Consider the following 22,995-nt stretch of genomic DNA (forward strand, 5'->3'; position numbering starts at 1 on the left):
TCGTACTAGATTTGTGCATGATATTCTAATTTCGAGTAAGGTTTCCATTTATCTGATTTCCAAGTCGTATTCAGCCTGGTTATATTTTTATTTGCATTTTTAGTGGTTTCCTAAATTTCCACTCAGAGGAAATGTATTGGGCTATCATTGTTGGTAAATATTTGAGTGACTCGACCTCACTGATCTTTTCTCCATCAAATGATATTCCATCGCTTTGTTATTTTTTTCTAGATTTGTTTAGTCTCTTCTACCTAAATATGTGATACATTTTAATAAACAACCTTTGCAAATCTGTCTGTGTTTTTCTGATAAGATTATATAAGCTGAATATAGTTATTAGATATATTTGAGGCACAGTTCTTATAAAGAGACATTTGAGTGTGATAAGAGCTCTGTTGAAAAATGAATGAGGTTCTGCGCATCACCACTGTATTTCTTTGATTAAATCTACTTCAATCCCTCCCCTCAAGTACCCTAGGTATCCAGAGCAGAACTACTGGTCATTAGCAAGGCTTTCCAGTTCCGTCTCCCAAGTCATTTATACCGGATGAACCCATGTAGCTCCTCATTCTCTGGCTCATTATGATCCTTTATTTCACAGGAGGGGAGTTCTAGGGGAGAGTGAATAAACATTCTCAAAGTATTTTGGGGGAAGATGGTAGGCTTTTGGGTTAAAACACACACAAAAAAAAAGATAAGTAACGGAAGATCTTTTTACTGTCGAGGGTAAACCGTAAGAGGTAAAGCACATAGTAAAACAAACCAACGTCTATAGATCGACCGTTCATTAAAAGAGAGAGAGAGAGAGAGAGAGTAGAAAAAAAAACTGAAGATACGATTGCTTAGTTCGCGTAAGTCTTACCTGCTTGAACAGTACACTGTTTAAAGATCATTAATATAATTTAATAGTTGTCTTCTTAAAAACAAAAAAAATGTTTTTTACTTTTCTCTTGGAGAAGAATAAAAATTTGATTGAATACATTTGAAAAGATTTAATTTAAAGAAATAGTTGAAAGTTATGCATTAAAAGAGGGGAAGGATACAGACGTGTAAAAAAAAAAAAAAAAAAAAAAAAAAAAAAAAAAAAAGAGGAAACAAATCTGACTGCTGCTAGGTCTCCCTGCTCCCTGTGCCATATATTTATTTGGTCTGAAATTTGTTCTGGTAGAGTCAAGTTAGATTCGAATTATTAAAATAAAGAAAGTAGGAAAAGATAACGGTGAAAGTGCTGTATTTGGCACGGAATGATATTGAGAGCGTTACCCCTTTCGGATTGCATTTTATGCTTTCCAAAAGAGTAGTGATTGTCTAAGGAGACTGTAATTACATCAAGGGAACGATTGAAAACGTAGGTGAAAACAGTAGCGATTTATTCCATACTTATTAGCATTGTATTGTTTGTTATAAAGAAAATACAGTTTTCATTTGCGCAGAAATTGTGATATTCCAATAGCATTTAATAATCTGAGTGATCTCGTTTCACTTTGAGTTGCCATGAAACTTATGATGAGTTGTGTAACATCAAGGTATGAATATAAGACTAATGATTTGATACATTTCATAGTCACACCTTTGCTTTGCCGTTCGCTTTCTGGATGTATGCTGCCCACACATATGCGTCATGACTTACTGGCGTCAGTAGCGATGCTCTAGAAAAATATTTCATTTAAAAGTAGTTAGATTACTTCAAGAAATTCTCTCTCTCTCTCTCTCTCTCTCTCTCTCTCTCTCTCTCTCCTCTCTCTCTCACACACACACACACACATACATACATTCTGTAACAATGCTCACGCGGTAGCTTGATCATATCTGTTTTTATTGTCTCGAGTAAGAAGTTGTTTTAGTGTAATACATATTGTAAAATACAATAGTATTGTAGTCGATTAAGATGCTGCTCACACGTAAATTTAGGAATTCTTATATAAAGTCCAACCTGCCGTAAGAGTGCAAGAATTCGTAGCATTTATGCGAAGAAACTGTTGCGTTTTGTAGCTTATGTAACTTATTAAAAGATAAATTTTCTTGGTATGCACCAACTGGGATAAAATTGGGAACTGTGAAGCATTCCAGCTTTATCCATGATACCAAATGCCAGATTAATTATGGGCTTATGCACTTCACGTTCTCGGGAAATTGATTCTTACTGTGGATATCATCTCTCTCTCTCTCTTGTGAATCTTGTGAATATCCTAATTGATGCATTAGGAAAAAGAATGCCAAAAAGCATGCAAACTGTGTAAGGTTTTGGTTATAAGCATAGTCAATCCACAAAACCTAATCAGAAAATGTGCTGCATGCAACATTCCGACCCATCCACAGTGTGCTGAGGTAATACAAGATTTGAGAAAAGATACAAGATTTTTTGTTTCAACATGTCTATCATGGAATAGACAATGTTATTAAATCAAGATTGAATGTACAAATAGTTGAGGATGAAGGAAGGAAGAGGAAGATGGCAAGAAGAAGAAGAAAAAGAAGAAGGAGGAAAACGGAAAGAAGTAAACTAAAACACAAATTGAAAAACCAGAAAAAAAATAAGGAAAACAAAGAACAAGAAATAAAAGTATGGATGCAGAGATACTCATTGATACTATATGAGGCAATAAAGCAGCATACCTACGAAGCAAATAAAGTACGATATGACAACAGAAAAGCAAATCCCGAAGAGGCTCTACCCAGATCTATACAATGACGGGAAAGAGGAAAAATAGACAAGAAAGACAAAATCTGCAACCTTTTGAAAAGAGGGAATTGCAGATTTGGAGAAAGATGTTACTACAAACATCCGAAGATATGTCAAAACTATGAAAATATATGGTAAATGTGCATACTTAGATGGATATGGGATGATTGCAGAGGTCTGCATCCAAAAAAATATGTAAAAAACCTAAAAGAAGGAAAAGGATGTAAGTTCGACAAAAAATGCAAATATATGACACCCTGTAGCCATGAATCATAATCAAATAAATAACCAACCAAGTAATAAAAATCCAAATAAGAAAGAAACAAATAAAGAGAGAAATCAAGAATATCAGGTAAAAGAGAAAAGCAAACCACCAATGAGATATGCAGAGGTGTCAGCAAAAAATTTCAAAGCATCAGCTCCGAAATTCTACTCAAGAGATAATAACTGTATTTATTATGCAAGAGGATATTGCAGAAACGGAAGAAAATTGAAACGAGATTGCAGATTCAGACACAAAATGAATAATTATGATGAAGGAAGATCAAATATTATGGAAAAGTTGGATTTTTTAATGTCAGAATTTCGGAAAATCAAAAAGAAAAAAAAAGAACAAACATACCAGAACTAGGAAAGAGACATGGGAGGAAAATCCTTATTACTACCAGTATTAAATGAAGGAGAAAAACAAGCAAACCATCATAGTGATGAATGCGCAGGGTTTAGTTTACGAGTAACTCAAAAAGAAAAATAGAGTACTTAGAAGAACTAACCCAAAATGAAAAAGAAAATAGATATAATGAATATAAGTGAAACCTGGTATTCCCAAGAGACTGGGAATGATGATCAAATAAAAGGGTTCCAAACTTATAGATCAGATAGAAAAAAATAGGAATCAAGGGGGAACCGCAATATATGGGAAAGACAAAAAACAAGGAAAAATATATGAGAAATATAGTAACTCAGAATGTGAACTAATAGCGGTAGAATTTGAATCTGAAAAATTGATGAACATAGTAATATATAGACCTCCTAATACTAAGAGTTTGACCTTAATAATTGAAAAAATTGGATGATATATGTAGAAATCACAAGGACTGGACTATTCTCCTATCTGGTGACTTCAACTTTCCTTTCGTAGAATGGAATGAACGAATAGGAGATTGTGGTTGTACTTATACATATAAAAAAGAGAGTAATAGTAGTGCAGAAGATAAGAGGCAATTTGAAAAGCTATTAGATATGCTACTAGAATACAACATTCAACAAATAAATCACCTGCCAACAAGAAAGGAAAATACTTTAGACCTAGTATTTGTGAACGAGATGAATTATGTTAAAGAAATAATAGTTTATAATGCGAGTATTTCAGACCATAATGTCATAGAATTAACAGTTCATTCCAAAGCAAAGTGAAAATAGAGATAAGCAAGAAATGAAAAAAGTGGGAAGGATATGGAAAATACAACTTCTACAGTAAAAATATAAAAATGGTCAGAAATTAATGAAGAATTAAACAAAGATTGGGATAACATTTTCGTAAGTGAATGACGATAAAGGGTAAATACGGAGATATTATATAAAATATTGGAGAAAATAGTGGAAAAATATATACCGAAGAAGAAAAGTAAACATCATTCATGCATACCAAGAGACAGAAGGATCTTGTTCCAGAAAATCAGAAAGTGGAAAAAAGGTCTTGCAAAAGAAAAAATGCATGGAAAGTTATAGAACTAAAAAGTAAGATAGAAAATGCAGAACAAAAGATTATACAATCAAAAGAAAATGAAAACGGGACTTGGAAGAAAAAACCCTATTAAATATCAAGCAAAACCCCAAACTATTATACTCATATGCGAAGAAGATGAATAAAAGAAGAATAGAAATAGGTCCCTCTGAGAATTGAAGGGAGATTAACGAATGAAAAAAAGGAAATTTGCAACATACTGGCAGAACGATATAAGAGAGAATTCACCCCTAGAATAGATAATGAAGATAATGATATAGAAGTAAGGGATGAAAATAGTGAATATTTAGCTGACATAGATATTAATGAAGCTGATATTGTGCAGGCTATTAATGAAATTAAAAATGGAGCTGCTGCAGGGCCTGATGGAATTCCTGCTATTTTGTTAAAGAAAGTAGTTCATTCTATCGCAAAGCCACTTGCAATATTATTAAGACAAAGTGTAGATACAGGCAAGATTTATGATGAGCACAAATTAGCATATATTACCCCTACTTTCAAAAATGGATCAAGACTAGAGGCAAGTAATATAGGCCTGTGAGTCTAACATCACATATTATGAAAGTGTATGAAAGGGTAATGAAGAAAAATATTATGAAACATTTAATAAAAAATAATTTGTTTAATAAAGGACAACATTTGGTTTCGTACCCGGAAAAAGTACACAAACCCAACTGTTAGTCCACCGTGAGAACATATTCAAAATATGAAAAGCGGAAATGAAACAGATGTGGTTTATTTAGACTTTGCAAAAGCTTTTGATAAAGTAGACCATAATATATTAGCGAAGAAAATTAGAAAACACAATATCGGGGATAAAGTAGGAAGATGGTTAAAAGAATTTTTACACAACAGAAAACAGATAGTTATTGCAAACGACGAGAAATCGGATGAAGCCAAGGTAATATCCGGTGTGCCGCAAGGTACGGTGTTAGCTGCAATACTGTTTGTTATTATGATTGAAGACATAGACAATAATGTTAAGGATTCGGTAGTTGAGTATTTTTTCGCAGATGACACAAGAATAAGTAGAGAAATTACTTGTGATGAAGATAGGAACGCTCTACAAAGAGACCTTAACAAAGTATATGATTGGGCAGAGGTAAATAGGATGGTATTTAACTCTGATAAATTTGAATCAATAAATTATGGAGACAGAGAAAGAAAGCTATATGCATATAAGGGACCTAATAATGAGTCCATCACAAATAAGGAAGCAGTTAAAGACCTTGGTGTGATGATGAATAGGAACATGTTATGCAATGATCAAATAGCAACTCTGTTGGCAAAATGTAAAGAACAAAAATGGGAATGTTGTTACGGCACTTCAAACAAGAAAAGCTGAACACATGATTATGCTTTATAAAACATATGTTCGTAGTCCACTTGAATATTGCAATATGATATGGTACCCACACTATCAAAAGGATATTGCACAAATAGAGAGTGTACAAAGGTCCTTTACAGCTAGAATAGAAGAAGTTAAGGACCTAGACTACTGGGAAAGACTACAATTCTTAAAATTATATAGTCTAGAAAGGAGAAGAGAACGCTACATGATAATTCAGGCATGGAAACAGATAGAAGGAATAGCAGAAAATATCATGGAACTAAAAATATCAGAAAGAGCAAGCAGAGGTAGATTAATAGTGCCCAAAACTATACCAGGAAAAATAAGGAAAGCACACAGGACATTAATCCACTACGCACCAGCATCGATAATGCAGCGTCTATTCAATGCGTTGCCAGCTCATCTGAGGAATATATCAGGAGTGAGCGTAGATGTAAGAATAAGCGACAAATATCTAAACTGCATCCCAGACCATCCAAGATTGGAAGATGCAAAATATACCGGAAGATGTACTAGCAACTCTCTGGTAGACATTAGAGGTGCCTCACACTGAGGGACCTGGGGCAACCCGAACAAGATGTAAGGTCTGTAAGGTAAGGTAAGGTCTCTCTCTCTCTCTCTCTCTCTCTCTCTCTCTCTCTTCGTGAGTAGGAATTTTCACACTAAATTCGAGGGGCCTATCTCGTTGAAAATCCCAAGGCGATAGTGATTATGCAAATAAGGGCAGACCAATGGGCGTCTTCGGGGTCCTTTAGAGAGTCCCAAGCAAGATTTTAGGGTTTGGATGGGCAAACTTTTTGCCTTGTTTCGGTCTCAGTCTTAGTATTATTTTGAAAGATCGGTCAGACGTACTTTACATTTGTTTCCCTTTTCACTTTTAAATTGTATTTTTTAAGAGCAAAGTTGGTGGGACGACAGCCAAATGCCCTTTCCTATCTTGGTCCGAAGAAATCTAGAAGCTGCTCCGTAAAGGAAGAAGAGTTTTAGGAGTCATGAAAAACAGAAGAAACAGAATTCTGAATAAATTTCTCCATAGTCAGACTCAAAGCACGTAAATCTCTCAATCATAAGTTCTTTCTGCATGTAAATAATCTCCAACGAACAGCAGCTTTCCTGCTTTTCTTCAGTTATACTTGCAGTGAGTGGAATGCCACTAAAATCATCATACATTGTCATTTAATTGAAAAAACTCTTTGTTTCTCCCTTATTATTCTCTTAAAATTCCATTGGTATTCGGCAAGCTTCTTTCTATATTTAATCGCATTCCGTTGTGTCAGACGATGAGAGTATTCTTGCATTCGTTTAATCTACACATGTGCTCAACCTTTTTTGTGATGAGAATGTCACCACTACGAAATCAGATAAAAAAAAAAAAAGCCAAGTTGCTGTATCCATCATGATGGTAGAATAATTTAAACAGGTAAAAAACTAATTCAAGAGATGTTGTCTAGAAATAGCGGCTTGTGTTTCATGGTGTAAAAAAGTGGAAGAGACGTGGAAGAAGGTAATGTTTTTTATTCATGTAGGAAGAGCAAAGGAAATTATGAAGATATAAAGTGAAACAGTGCTCTATGAGTACATGACATAACTTGCTATGCACCAACGGAAGTACACTCCTAAGAAATAAAAGGTGAATTTCATACAGAGCGACAGAAAGTTAAAGTTGCGTTACAGTAAAAGGATGAGAGGGGTTTCTGGTAGTATGAATGCAAATGTCGGTAGGAATAATGAATATGAAGGTATGGAGCATGTAATGCATAAGGAATGATAAGGAGAGACAAAGAATAAAAATAGAGTACAATATATTAATTTTTTAGTGTGAATAATTTGGTAATTGGGGTTCTCGTTTCCGACAAGACAGCCATAAATACACTAGGAGATCACTTAATTATTAATGAAGAGAGGAGAAAGAACGCTGAGAAATGAGTCGCTATAGAGGAGCAGATGTCAGAAGTGATCACCAGTTTGTCATTACCGCACTAAAACTGACATTAAAATCACCCATCAAAAGGCTAAGTAAAATCCAAGGGCTTTTCTAACTGTTTAGAGGTAGATTTTCAGTTCTAGAAACCGTATCCTAGTATGGTCGGAGAATCATTGATGACTGGTTAATCATCAAGAATGTATATCAGTTCTTTCTATGTGGAGGCTACTTTATGTTATTAACATTATTGGAGTTCCTTTAATTTATCTAGAAAATTCATCAAGCCGGGGTATTTTATTAAGTTGCTTTTGTATGGAAGTGAAATTATGTTGGGTACCAGCTTATAAGAAAACGAAAGGGCAGATCACTTGGCAACATGAGAAGAATAGCCTTTCCTTTGGGACACCTTCCTCAGCATGAAAAAGAACATATAGGAGGTTGTGCATATCTCTCGGAGAGTTTTCTTAAAAGAAAATGAATAAATGCTAGAAATTTTAAAGTAGACCTTCCTTTGCGTGATCAGTAATTTTTCCAAATGAGAAATTGTTCTTTTCAATTCAAGAACTGATCACACAAACGTGACCCATGGTTTAGTCTTTTATGGCTGGTGATGTTTGGTCCCCTTGGTTGCGAGGCACTTGCTGGACGAGCATCCCATCCCCGGTGACTTGAGAAATCGTTTACTTCAGAGTTCCTTGATGGAGATGACACTTACATTCTTTCTAAGGTAGGCGGTAATGATAGGGTTGTGTTACAACTGGTATTTCGAGTTTACAGAGAAAACCGGTGCTCTTAAAATAATTAATATTTTTATACTTTTCAATGCCTAATATTTCAAATGATGTATTGTGTTTAAGAATATATTTAGTTTATTATAGATTGAGGGAGATTTATAGATAAAGATAAAAAAATATTTGTTTCCGGCCTCAGTGACCTAAGCTATTGCTATACCAGTTTACACAAATCTATAAATTAAATAGGTTTTACGTTTTTTCTGAAGTGTGCGTCGTCATTTGCTACTATAATGCCCCAGTAATTGCACCCAGTTCTTCGTGTTTTGTCCGCATATCACGTATTCATATTCGGGCTATGACGGCTAGGACAGATATCTGTTATCTGTCTTTACCTTGATCTGTACTAGACTAGAGTAGTCACCTATAATTACTTACCTATTTCTATAGGCCTCAAAGAAATGTGGTTACTCATTCTGATCTCATCCATAATATCATATTAGGCAGTCAATAAATGAAGTATCCCCTTCTTCAAAACTCATCCCCAGACTGTTATGGAACTCCACTGGCCATTGCCATCAGTAACTAATTTTTGGAAATAGCGATGCCTCGGCAGTTCACGTCCCAACCTTGCGTTCCATTCGAAAGCTAAATTTTTTTCAATAAACGCGTCCGCGTCATTTTCTTTTCTTTTCCCGCAGATGCATAGCTTCCACGCATCTCTCTCTCTCTCTCTCTCTCTCTCTCTCTCTCTCTCTCTATAGCACGCACAATCAGGATCTTGCGCATCCTTTCAACTTTATTAACCTTTTCTTCTTTTGAACTAGACTTATTATACGAAAGTGTTTTTCTTATAGATTGATATACCTGCAGTGGCTTTTTATATTTTAATCGGTTTACCTTTTACCCTTTCACCTATTTTTTTTATGTGTCGTTCCTTTAATCAAATCTTCCTCACTGAAGAAATAATTGTAAAGCTTTGCATATATTAGTATTTTATCTTCACGAATTATGGTCCTTAATTTTTCTGCTCTTAACAAGATTAGTCTTCTTTTTACTGTCGAAATTGTTGCTGCAATCAGGTGTCTTGGATATTGATAAATAATGGCATGTAATTGTTGCTTAAAGCTGACACATAATTATAATTGCTTCCATATCATTACATTACAGGTGTACGTCTTTTTCCAATATTGAGTTTCTTAGTGGTCGACCCAGAATACCAAAAATTATGTAAGATTTTTTATGATAGTGAGGAAATATAACATGGGCTCCTCCATGAGCAGATGATAATAAGGTTTCGAAGACCAGGGAACACATTTTAACATGAAACCCATTGTATAGATATCGAAGGCGTTAATTATACTTCGATTCTTTTGTACTGATTTAGAATTTGGGCTTATTACAGAGGAAATGTGAGGCTAAAGTAGCTCGTTAGTGAAGTATGTTTTTATGCATGAATACACTAGACACATTAGTAACAAATGGCTGAAAAAATTTGACCTACTTAATAATTATTTACAAATATCCTTATTTATGAAATAATGACAACTGTTTCTTGTCTCATAATCCAGAGACAGGAGAAAATGTTTTGAAAGAGTTTGGAAATCTAAACACTATCACTTCCTGACATTCTACACAGTATTGCTTTAGCTGTGTTTGGTATGTTACGCTGCCTATGTCATCATTCTGTTTGGAAAGTCACATAGTGCATGTGGCTTTCTATCTATTTCTTCTTTACTATTCTGCAAATAAATGAGCTGTAGAACCGAATAAAATAGTTGAGGGTGTATCGTATATTATTCATTTCAGATATTTATCAGTAATTTCAATATCGTTTTATTTATTATTTTTGATGATTGCAGCAAATTAGTCCCATTATGGTTACAATAATGTATAGTAGTGTTGTCCTGTTCCGTCATAAGCGCTTGGATGTGTTCATCATTTCGTTGTTAATTACCCTCTCAATGAGTGAATACCTTGCTGAAGTCACATGGCTTCACCATTGAACATTTTAAGTTGGAGCCGTATAACGGGGGGAAATTGCTCTCGAACCGGAGGAATTTTTTTTCCTGGTTCGAGTAAAAATGCCTCTCTATGCTCTTTCTCTTTCTCATTATTACTTTCACCTCTTTCAAATTTCATCAGCTTTCTCCCATTTTGCTGTCCAATCTCATACCTCTTCTTCTTCCCACCGTTATCCCCACATTAATCGGTCGGTTGCCTGATACGACTTCTCCACCGCCCTCTATCAAAGACATCATCCTCACCAAAAATCTTCTTTTCATATCTTCCTTCACTTTATCTAGCCATCCAATTCTCTGTCTCCCTCTCGATCTTCTTCCCCTATCAGGTTCCTCTCAAGCCCTCTTCACTTCACTCTCTTATCACCTCTGTAATCATTACTTCATTACTAAGCCTGCCCATCTTATTTCATCTCTTAACTACTATGTCTCTTAATTACTAATACTTAAATCAACCACGGGATTTTATTCCTCTAGTTGCACCTTCAAATCATTTATCGCATGTTTGGAATTGGAGTTCATTTTTCTAAAACAATAATGGATGTTATGGTGGCCTAGTCAACCACCCGATATCACTTGAACATGAAAGGTATCAACATGATCGTCATGTTGATATCTTAATGTGCGAGACTGTCGCTTTACACTGCCCTATAGATTCCAAGGATGTCCTGGTTTCTTGAGATAGGACTCATTGCGGCCTGCCCTAATTGCTTGCTAAGATGATGAGAGCCGGAATGATTGCATTAATGCAGTGCATTTAGTCCCATCAAGCAGCTCTTTGGTATACACTTGAGTGTGCCAATCATATTGGCACCATTCATTTGTGAATCAGTACCTATCGGTGTCACACAAATTTTCCATTCCTGATTAAATTAATATTGATAAGACTTCGTGTATCCCTGTGACCCCTGATGAACCCCTGGCATTGTTGGCAACACTGGTGCTATTATAGATAACACTTGGAATTTTTCCATTGGCCAGATGAACACTGCAGTGAAATCACCTGGACAAATACCTATTCTTTAAAGGACAAAATAGTTGCTACTATTGGTGCAAATAACCAGATAAAACTTGCACTTAACCACTGATCTTACAAAATGCGCCTCAGTGGCGTGGTCGGTTTGGTTTTGGCCTGCCAGCTCGGTAGCCGCGAGTTCAATTCTCGTGCATTCCATTGAGGGTCAGAGATGTGTATTTCTGGTGATAGAAGTTCACTCTCGACGTGGTTCCATGCAACATAAAAACAACATACAAACAAACAAACTAATATAACAAAAAAACAGAGAATAATGTAAACAATCATTTCCGGAAATTTAGTGCCCTCCATCTTATTTCAATAAATTGATCCTGTGGTAGGGGTGTAAGAATACTACCACGTAGGTCCTGCATGCCGTTAAAGGCAACTAAAAGGACAGCTGCTGCCTTACAGTCTTACTTTTTAGTAAAAGGCTAGGCCAACCTAGCCTTTTACCATAGAAGCTGTTGCCTTGCAGTACTCTTTAGTAAAAGGCTAGGCCCACTGCCAATAACTGTGGTTGATGACAGCAAGGGCATGCGGTCGTAAAATCCCCCTTTGCCAAACAATAAACCATGCCTGATGATGCCTTTGATAGAAGGCAGTGGAGAAGGTGCATCAGGCAACCGACCCCTTGATGTAGGGATAACGTTGGGAAAGAAGATGATCTTATGAGAGTTTATCGAGGACACTGAGTTCCTATGGAAATGTTAGAGAAATTAAAATGAGCTGTTGTAAGGAAAATTAGTTATGAGAAACTCGGATCTCCTTCACTAGCATCAAGAAACCTTTAATGCAAACTGTAATGCAGGCCTAGTGATTGGGATATCAAGGACCTATAAAGATAAAAAAATTTATTCACATATAAAAGCTAAATTCACCTTTCAGTCTCCTTGGAACTGCAAAGGGGGGCGAGCTGTAATAGATTTTCCCAGAAAAAGTAGCTACTATGAAATTTGGCGACATTACCCAATTTGATAAAAAAAAAAAAAAAAAAAAAAAAGGATATATGCTATGCTATGTCGCCTGGAAACAAATAATAATGAAATACTCAATAATGTCAAACTTGATCTTCACTTCAGTAATGACAGCGGAGTAATTTTTAACAGTATATGATTTCAGTGAAGAGGAAACATCATGATTATCCTAACATTTGGGGACCTTGAAATACTATTTCTTTTTAGCACTGAAAATGAGGGAAAGTGGGTTAAACTGATGTAATGTTTTGATTGTTTCAAGTTTGACCACCACTCTCCTGTTTGTATTGATAACTTGACTATGGAGACTGCACATTTGATGCCAAATGTGTAAACTGTAGAATGAAACACAAACCAAATGCTGAAATTTCCCCTAGCTTTAGAGTTAAAGAAGAACCACTTAACAAGTCTGTCCCAGAGAATTTTGCTGTTGGAAATGCCGAATAGCTAATAAATACAACAAAAAGTTATGTAAATGCAGTGAAACAGAAAGATTTTACCTGAAAAAAAGTCTGTTTACTTCTAGGGTTTGAAGAGTGCTTATTATACAATTTGGTGAAGAACTGCTAGAAGTGCTTGTAACTCTGCATCATTTCATTGTGAAAGATGGATATCTCTCTCTGTTAAATCTTTGAATGTCCACTAGGTATGATTTTATCCTCCAAAAGCTTGAATGAAACAGAAAAGGAAGCTTCAAATATGAAAAGAACACCAAACAGTCTCAGGCTCCATTAGTTAATGCAGAGGTCCATCAGGTTCCTCAACAAATAATGAAAGATGCCACCAATAGATGTTACTCTGAGGCTTACCACACGAGGAACAACCCTACAACATCATCTGGAACGCTTGGCAGTTCATATAATCTTAACAGGAAGACTTCACCTCGAGGGTCTTCTTGAAAATAAGTGTTTATTTTCTCTATTATCCAGCAGTGGAATTATCAAGATCTGTTGGCTAAATGTGGAGCCAAAGCTGCTTATCCATGAATATTCTCCCACAAATGTCTGCCTGCAGTAGAGAAAATTAGATGCTAAAAGTTCTTGTCCTAAGGAAAATAAAGTAGAACATTTTATGATTATTAAAATAAAATTTATTGAGGCAGACTACTTATGTCTGCAGGGAGTGACAGTACAGATTGATATCGAAAAAATATAATATCAAGTCCATATACTTACCTCCAAAAATAATATTTTATGCTGTGATCTGGTAAAGGATTTTCACCAAATCCCTCTGCCATGCCTCCTACTTAGAAATAAGATTGGTTAACATCCACCATAGGGTTATGTTCCAGCAAACACAAGGGGAAATCCTATACTATCACATGTTGATTAACAGATTCCCACATTTGATGTTTAGAAAGGCAGTTTATCATGTGATGACCTCTCACTTGGAAGTTCTAATTCTCTTACTGACTTTGACCGAAGAACATTGGTTGACTCGTTTGCGAGTGACCATACACAAGTCAGTATTAAGACCAACAATAGCCTACACTTACAAAGATCACCACAATGGAATCCCGAAAAAACGGACAGAAAACAATATCAAAAGAGAATTGAGATCCGCGGCAGTGTAGAGACATTTCAAATTGCAGATGACCGCATTGACTTGCTCAGTAGAACTATTTGTATACCGCTAGTCAGTTTTATCTCCAAAACTACAGGTCTGCTGTGACAGACGCCAGTGCATTGGGATCATTGGAATTACAAAACTTGCACTGGGCTACAGGAAGTGTCCCAGCATGATGCCACCATTACTGTGCCAAGTAGAGTATAAGAAATGTAGAGCTCAGTTTCATCATGCAGTAAAGGCAGCTAGGCATCGGTCTTAATCACCCTTTCATTCTCTTTGTAAACAGTAGAACTCCGCCAACTGCTGTCTGGAGGAAAGTGAAACCTTATGTATACCAGGAGTCAATTCTGTTCACAAAACTACAGGTCTACTGTGACAAAGAACAGAACCATGGTGGCCTCTGTAATAACAGACGTGTAATTGCTCAAATGACAATTAAAGCTAAAAAGACAGTATCTGAATCCTTAATATGACTTAAATAAAGTGAATGCACTTATGCAGAAGACTGGTCAAACAGGAGTAACATAAGTTACGGTTTAAATGAATCCTTTCAGAAAGCAATGAGTGCCTTCATAACTGCAGTGGGCACTGACGCCGATATTTATTAACTTTGAATTAACTTTATATATAGAAAAAACTTTGCTCCCAAATATTAAAATATGATTCCATTACAAAATACATCTTTTACATAAGGCAGTTTCTGGAAAAAAAAAATACAAGCATAACTGGTATACTTTGGCTGTTCTACCGACAGTCAGGATAAAAGGTGAAATATTGCCATTTACGAGCGTCCCTCACCTTATCATTCTCATGGAAAATGTAATGGAAAAAGGAAAGATATTTGAGGACTTGACGGAATTAGGTTACTCTGAAGGTAACAATATCTGATAAATTTAGGCAGTTTCGAATGACTACTACATATTATCATTCTTCAGTCATACTGCCAAATCTCGGATTGTTTATCTCGTGTCAGGGATGGGTACTTCATTAGTCACTTTTGTCATTAAGGAGCCTTCAATTTTTTTCCATCAAGGTTGGTCGAATCTCCTTAACAGAAAGGCCATTATATACTGAAACACAGGAGATATTTTACATTGTTTCAAAAGTGGTCCACTCCCTCCAATTTGAATGTAGATGTTTCAACTCTTTCCTTGATCGGATACAAAGAGTAAAATGAATCGTTGTTTCATCTCTAAGTTAAAACATAAATACAAGATTCTTCTCTAAAAAGCACTAAAAAGATTGACTTCATGTGTTGGCGCATATGAAAAAGCTGTTTTTATTTAAAAAAATTTCATTTATAGGCAGCCTTCCATATTGATTTCACAAAGCAAACTCGAAGATGTGGCAGCATAAGTTGTCGGTAACTTCACAGTAAAGAGGTGGAGAACAGATCTTTTTCAGAAGAACAGCTTCTGAAACATATCTAAAAATACATGTGGTAGCAGGTACATATTCTCTATCTCGGACTTCCCAGGAATGTATCTAACATCTTCAATTCCAGCTTCGGAGAAGCAGTAAAGTCCTATGAAAAAGACAGGTGTGACCTATTCGTGAACGGCACAGGGCTGTCTCACATCTAGGCATATTGCTATACCTCCAAGGAGATATCACTCTCAAGATCTCTCACATTTTGTCCTAAACTTTTGCAATCTAATATTCTTCCAAATACAATTTACAAAACCTCTGATCTCGACAAAAATCGTTGCATTAGAGTTGACATCTTGAAATAAAATCTACTGTTCTTTTTTAGCAAGTTCGTCAGCCTTCAAATTACCAGGTGCACCCACATGTGCTAGTAGCAAGCAGGAATTTGCATTATTCTGCATTTGATTATCTGAAGATACAGAACAACTCGGAAATCTAGCAGAATAGGAGAATTAAAAACAGAAATTGGTTGAAAAGCACTTTTTCAATAGTTTAAATCTTATAGATCTCTACTGTAAAGTAGATTTTATATGGGAAGTGTACCAGTACAAAGAATCACCAAACACAATACCAGCACTGTATTTGAAGCCATCTACAAAAACAAGAATTTGACTCTGTGGTAGGGGTGTAAGAATACTACCACCTTAGGTCCTGCATGTCGTAAGAGGTAACTAAAAGGATAGTTGCTGCCTTGCAGTCTTACTTTTTAGTGAAAGGCTAGGCCCACCGCCGATAACAGTGGAAACTGCTGCCTTGCAGGTGGACTTTTTAGTCGAAGGCAAGGTCCACCGCCAATAACTGTGGTTGATGACAGTTAGGGCATGCGATCCTAAAATCCCCTTTGCAAAACAGTAAACCATGCCTGACATGGTGGAGGATGATGCCTTTGTTAGAAGGCAGTGAAGGCGCATCAGGCAACCGACCCCTTAATGTATGGATAACGGTGGGAAAGAAGAATACAAGAACAAGAACTGAACTGTAGTGTCCTTCAACATATGCCATGTTAAACGATTCACGATTGTCCATCGCTTTCATGTTTTTGACAACAATGAAGTATTTACAAGATGAGATCTCTGAAAATCTCAATGGAAGGATTATTGATAACTTAAATGGAAGCACCCCATTTTTGGTTATATCCAGAATATTTATCATTTGTTCCACTCGAAACCCATAGGGTTACGGAGATTTAAGGTGTGACTCATGATATGTAAAACACTTTTCACTGCTGGCAGTCTGAAAGTCTAAGAAGTTTGGAAGCATCTGCTTCCTATATTAATATCTGCGATGGACGACTGAAGGTGAAGGATTAACGCCAACTGTTCAGCATTAAAAGGAAGATTTGGAATATGTGAGGATCTAGAAGCACATAGGGCAAATCTGATACCAGTATGGTTACCTGCTTGCAATGGCTGATGAGCATTTTTTCACATCTGTAACCTAATTATTTTCTATAATCTTTAAGTGCTGTGCAATCTTGTCCATATTATAAATTGACCGGTAGTTGTAAAATGTTGAAATAATCATTTGACTTTGGAGCTTTTAAATGAGGAACCCATGTCAACATGTGATCAAAAGTCTATCCAAAAACGCATGCTGACTCTACACATGGGATCTAATTACTCCCTCAATGTGGCAAAAATCAGTTTTAGCAATTTTATTTATGGAGAATTTAAAACTGGTCAGATAAGCCCACTGAATAACTTTATCAATTATGAGTAGCAGATTCTTTTCAAGCATCGGCATTCCTGTTCCAGCAAATGATATAGAAAGGTCGTTTATAAAAATCGTGGAAATGTCATGCGGGATGATAAAGAATATCCCATTCACAGCTAAAGTGAATAATGTTACTACCTGGGGAACAATATTACTAGGGATTTTTTCTAAGATTGAATATCTACCCAGACCTTGAAAATTTTATGTGTGAAAATGCCTTAATAAAAATGGCAATTTGCCTCTCAATCCCAAATCATGCTGTATAGCTCATCGTTCTAAACATCACTGGATTGCTTATTAAATGTCTCTCATCACAAAAGACTCACACAAGCCTGACACAGTGTATCTTTAACATACAATAGATATGATGTTACTGAAACTGGTTGGTAATTTGTAACTGAAAATGCATATTTTCCATGAAAAACTAAAACAATGGCACATTTCTAAACTACTGGGTACTTTCTGTCTTAACAAATTCAATGTATATTACTTACAATGGAGCTGTATCATTAGGCTGACAGCGCTAGATAGAACTTCCTTCCAGTACAGTGAAAGCTGTATGACTCTTCTTTTTCTGTTGTTAAATCTAGTGTTTTTTTTTTTTTTTTTTTTTTTTTTTTTTTTTTTTTTTTTTTTTTTTTTTTTTTTTTTTTTTTTTGTCTTGAATACATCTATCCCGGTGATCTTGGTCAAGTTCAGATTTGTGCTTGAGAAGCATTCAGCCGAAGAGTTATTCACTCTATATGCACTACTGTTACCAGTCTCTCTAGGCCTACTCAACCTGTAAAGAATATCTTTATCTTAAACTTTGGGACTGTTAAATCATCCACCTCGCCTGATGCAACAGGAAGGTCCCGGAATTCCTGTTTCTGAGCTTTAATTAGCTCTTCCTTTGTTCACTTTGGAAGGTCCTTTGCAATAGTGCGAACTTCTACACTAAGTTACTACTACTACCACCACTACTACGTTCTAAACAAGTCTTGTTCCTAAAAGTCACATCATTTCCTAACACTATATCCACATCCTTAACAGGCACCTTATTCACAATGGCCAATTTCAATATTCCTGTAAGTGATGGACATTTTAAATGGAAATTTCCGATGGGATAGGACTCGACCGAATTGGGAACACTAGACAACCAAACAAACTCTTCAAAATCATGGACAAAATCAATGACTGAGCCGCTCCAGTGTCCCGCAAAATACGAACCACCCTTTCTTTGGACAAATCCACAGATGAAACACTACCATGGGACAAATACTTGTTAAAGCAATTGGATATCCATTGTTCAGTCGTTCTCGTTTGGAAGGATCTCTCTCTTTCCAATGCTCATAACTGGTCTACCTTTAGCCTGTAAGGACATCTTAAAGACAATACACTGACTTTTTACATGACCCTTTTTATTACAAAAGAAGCTTGTCATACCTATCAACTTTTCAGGATTATAAACATATCCTCTGTTACCTCTGTTAGGAGAAAAATTATTATTATTATACTGCCTCTAGGGTTGACTCCTATTAACATAATTAAGCCTACCAAAAACATTATTATTATCATTATTATTACCACTCCGGCCCGTTCCAACCCAACCAGGCTTTACATTATTCCACCCCTAACTCATTATAACGGGACAAATGATACTCGTCACTAGCAATGGCAACCTCCTGCAAGCATCAGTCTTTAACAATTCCAAATGTACCTTCAGTTTGTCAGGCACACACCTCTTAAACTCTTCTACAAGCACCAACTCTTTCAACTTTTCAAAGTCATCAACTTCTTCCGACTTTAACCAATCTTCAGCATATTGCTTCTTACCCCTAGCAAATTCTACGAACGTCTGTTCTCTATCTTTTTGCAGGTTTCTGAAGCACTGTCTATAAACCTTTGGGTCAACCTCATAAACCTTCAACACAATGCCTTTCACATTTTCATAGTCGGATGATAAACTTTTATCCAACATAACATAAACTTTCTGAGCCCTACCTATCAATTTACCCTGGATAAGTGACCCCACTACTCTTGCGGCCACTCCAGCTTAGCGGCAATTCTTTCAAAAGAAACCAAAAATTCTGCCACATTACACTCCTGAAAATTTGGTACAGATTTTAGTGCCTGTGTCAAATCGATAGCAGGCGTTACCAACCTACTCGTGTAAATAACACATATAAAGGGGGTATAAATACCGCACCATTGGACAGCGAAGTCCCCTTGGCTTTGATAACTGGACCAAGGGCGTATTAGGATAACCAGAAGATAAATCCTGAAGCTGCAGGCAAGTGAGGATCGCCGGGGGAGGGGACTGGGCAGAAAAGCCACACACACCCTCAAACCTCAAAACATGAAAAAGACAAAACAGTCATTAGCCAAAACGTTAAACAAATAAACCACCAGAGAGAAGGAAAACAAGCTAACTGACTAATACAATATTTTTAACTTTCAATATTTAACCAATAACATTAATAAAGTATAATTAAATGACAAAAAGATGACATATATAATATATATATATATATATATATATATATATATATATATATGTGTGTGTATATATATATATATATATATATATATATCTTATCAGAGGAACCATAGGGAAAGGCATCGTACTCAGGTACATTTATTTTGCCGACGTTTCACGACTCATAGTCGCATCCTCAAGGCTTTAATAAGATAAACACACGAACATTAAAACTACGCACTGCATCATTCATAAAAATTACGCAATATTTAAAAATTCAATGAACATCAGCATGTTGAACATTTAAAAATTCTGAATATCTTAAAACAGAAAAAACACCAAGCGCTAAAATTATGCACAGTAAAGTTACATTAAAATTATTTTTAAAAAATTACAGAAGAAAACACAAAAATTATATGTATGCAAAATAAATATAAATAAAAAAAAATGAAGAATAAATAAATAACACTAAAACAGTAAGGCTATCCTCGCAAAGGACGGGCAGTGACTGAGAGAATTTAAAAAAAATATAAACAAGCACTGAACAGAGGAGGATTCCGTATTTAAGGACGGAACTATCTTTTTTTATCATGATGGATTCCATGTTTGTTAGGTCGTTCATACACACACACACACACACATATATATATATATATATATATATATATGTGTGTGTGTATATATATATATATATATATATATATATATATATATATATATATGTGTGTGTGTGTGTGTGTGTGTGTGTGTGTGTGTGTGTGTGTGCGTGTTTGTATCATATTTTCAGATATGCTTTCTTACATAAACAATTGCTAAATTGCTAAAACAATGTGTATTAATGTTCCTTTTTTTAAAATTAAAGTCGCATCAGTACATTTTGCAGTCAGTCCTTTACCTCGTAGAAATTCACGATTTCAGAAAGAAATGGTCACTTTGACAGGGAATTCTTTGCTCCATATAAGACGTTCCAGTTTCTCCTTCTAGGATATATGTACCACATAACTCTGTCAACGATGTGGAAAGGTGATCGTCAGCTTAATGATAGGCGATTATTGATTTTCCTATTTTATTTTGAAGGAATGTTTATTATTGTACGGCTATGGCAGCCGATCTCAAATTATTTGGAAGTTAATCGATGGTTGTGTACATCATGTAAGGTAGAAACAGAAAAAAGAAGTATATTGCTACTTTATACCTGGTCTGCTGGTATAGTGGTTCGTGTCATGGAATGCCTCTCGCGTCTCCACCAGGGCGATGAAAAATCAATGTCTCTGGATCATGATCAGTTTCTGCTGCAGTGTTGGGTCAGCAGTGGGAGATTGAGACCAACATTCTTTGGAAGCTTGAATTTCAAGTCACTTGCCCCTGTGTACTTGTTCCATGTGAATAGGAGGATTCATCTACTGAGAAAATACTACTAATTTTGGTGAAAATATGTTTCCTTAATACTGAGATCTTTACCTGTTCAACGTTCTCTTTTTATTAAACCCTTGTCTGCTCGTCAAGTCTGCATGTTGGTAAGCCGTAATTGTCGGATAGTAAGTTTGATTCCCTCTGAGATATTGAGCAATACTGAAATATTTGAAGAATAAGCGAGATAAGATTATTATGTATGGAGGGATATTGTAACTATAATATTAGGCGAAAGTTTAATAAGTAACAAAATCATAGCAAATACACACATGTAATATTCTTAAAATCTTTATGATTTTTTTTTTATTTGTTTAATAATGATTTCTTTTTACTTTCAGGTAAGATTCGGGAATCCAATTCGACTTTCTTTTTAGCAAGAGTGCTTGAAGAATGGCTGGTAAGGTTTTAGTTATTCTGTAAAGTTTGTAGTTGGTATTAATTTATACAACATTGCCTAATTTCCAAAATCCTGTAAATATGTGGATTTGATTGTGAATTTTTTTCCGGATCATATTCTCGTTAGTATATTTGTCAGCTTGATAACAAGAACACAAGTTGAGGAGTGGGAGCTCAGTCTTTTGAAAAGCAGTCTCTAGAACACATCAGCAGATGTTGATGTAAACAGCTCGTTACAAGCTCGGACATTATTAATGGCATGTCACGATTACAGATAGTAATATATAAATGAAAACTGAGGAGCGTAGCTTTCTGCTCACATGCAGTGCTCAAAGTGTAAAATAGTATCATTCTCTTATTATCTTAACGATCGCATAATTTTTGATCGTCTGACAGACCTCAGGCTTCGTCCTCCTAAAGGCATACTAATTAGGATATGGATACTGAAACCCGAATCGCCCATTTTCTTTCATAAGTCATCGGCCTCTTTTCCTAAAACTGGAACATTTGGGATTTTATTTCCTTAGACTTCAGTCTCTTCATGTTTTGTTAGTTTTTTGGTTCGTGTTTTTTACTTATGCTCGTCTAGTTAGCAACTAAGGTAAAATTTGCTTGATTCTCTTGCCTTTGTTGATTGTATTAAAAATATTGTAGTAAAGCTCCTTTCTAAAGTCTTACGGTTGTCATCCAAAGTACAGATACAGAGTTACTTTGTTTTATGCTAACCGTCTTTATATTGCTGCAGGGCGAATACTAATAATGCTTTTGACAACTTCATTGTGAAATCGACAAAATCTTTTAGATTTAGTTTCACTTACATACCGAAATTGATGTCAATATAAAAATACGCATCGTTGTAGACTTATGTAGAACCTTACTTTCACGTGTATTTTGAAGCTTTTTGATCCCCAAATCTTATTTGGCCTCTCCCTTATTTGATTTTGATTTTTCATTCTGCCACAAAATTCCAACTCGAGAACTTGTAACAGATACCATTATTTCTAAATATTTTAAAGATGTAACCTATGTATCCATTCCCATCTAATGTTATGTCAATCCTGTCTATGTAGTCTCTTTGTGTTTTTTTTCCATGTTTCTGTAGATACCCTAATCTAAACTTTTTTTTCCATCTTTGACCTCAATTTTCATTCTAAAATCATTGAGAAAGGCAAACAACAAATATGAAATAACGCAATGCAGTACTACCCTAGTATTTTCTGGATATTCTCGCGACGCTGTCATGTACGTCAAAATCAGCCAAATGTATCAAAAGGGATTTGTAAATTCCATGCTCTGCTGCACGATATGTCTTAACATACATTTGGTTTGAGCAACTCCTTTTTTAAACCAGGGTGTTTAACTTCAAGTATTTATATCAATTTCGTTATCCGGCCGATTGTGCATAAGTATGCAGAAATTTTCTTCGCAAAACCTTATGTACAAAGCCTTTATAGTAACCACGCTCAGTCCGGTAACCTTTCTTTGGTAGTTTGGCTATTCGTCCAGTTTCCAGTGATCAGGCGGTGTTTGATAATTCCACATTCTGTATATGAGGTGTCATTTCATTTT

This window comes from Macrobrachium nipponense, chromosome 6 (assembly GCF_015104395.2).
Source record: "Macrobrachium nipponense isolate FS-2020 chromosome 6, ASM1510439v2, whole genome shotgun sequence".
NCBI lineage: Eukaryota > Metazoa > Arthropoda > Malacostraca > Decapoda > Palaemonidae > Macrobrachium > Macrobrachium nipponense.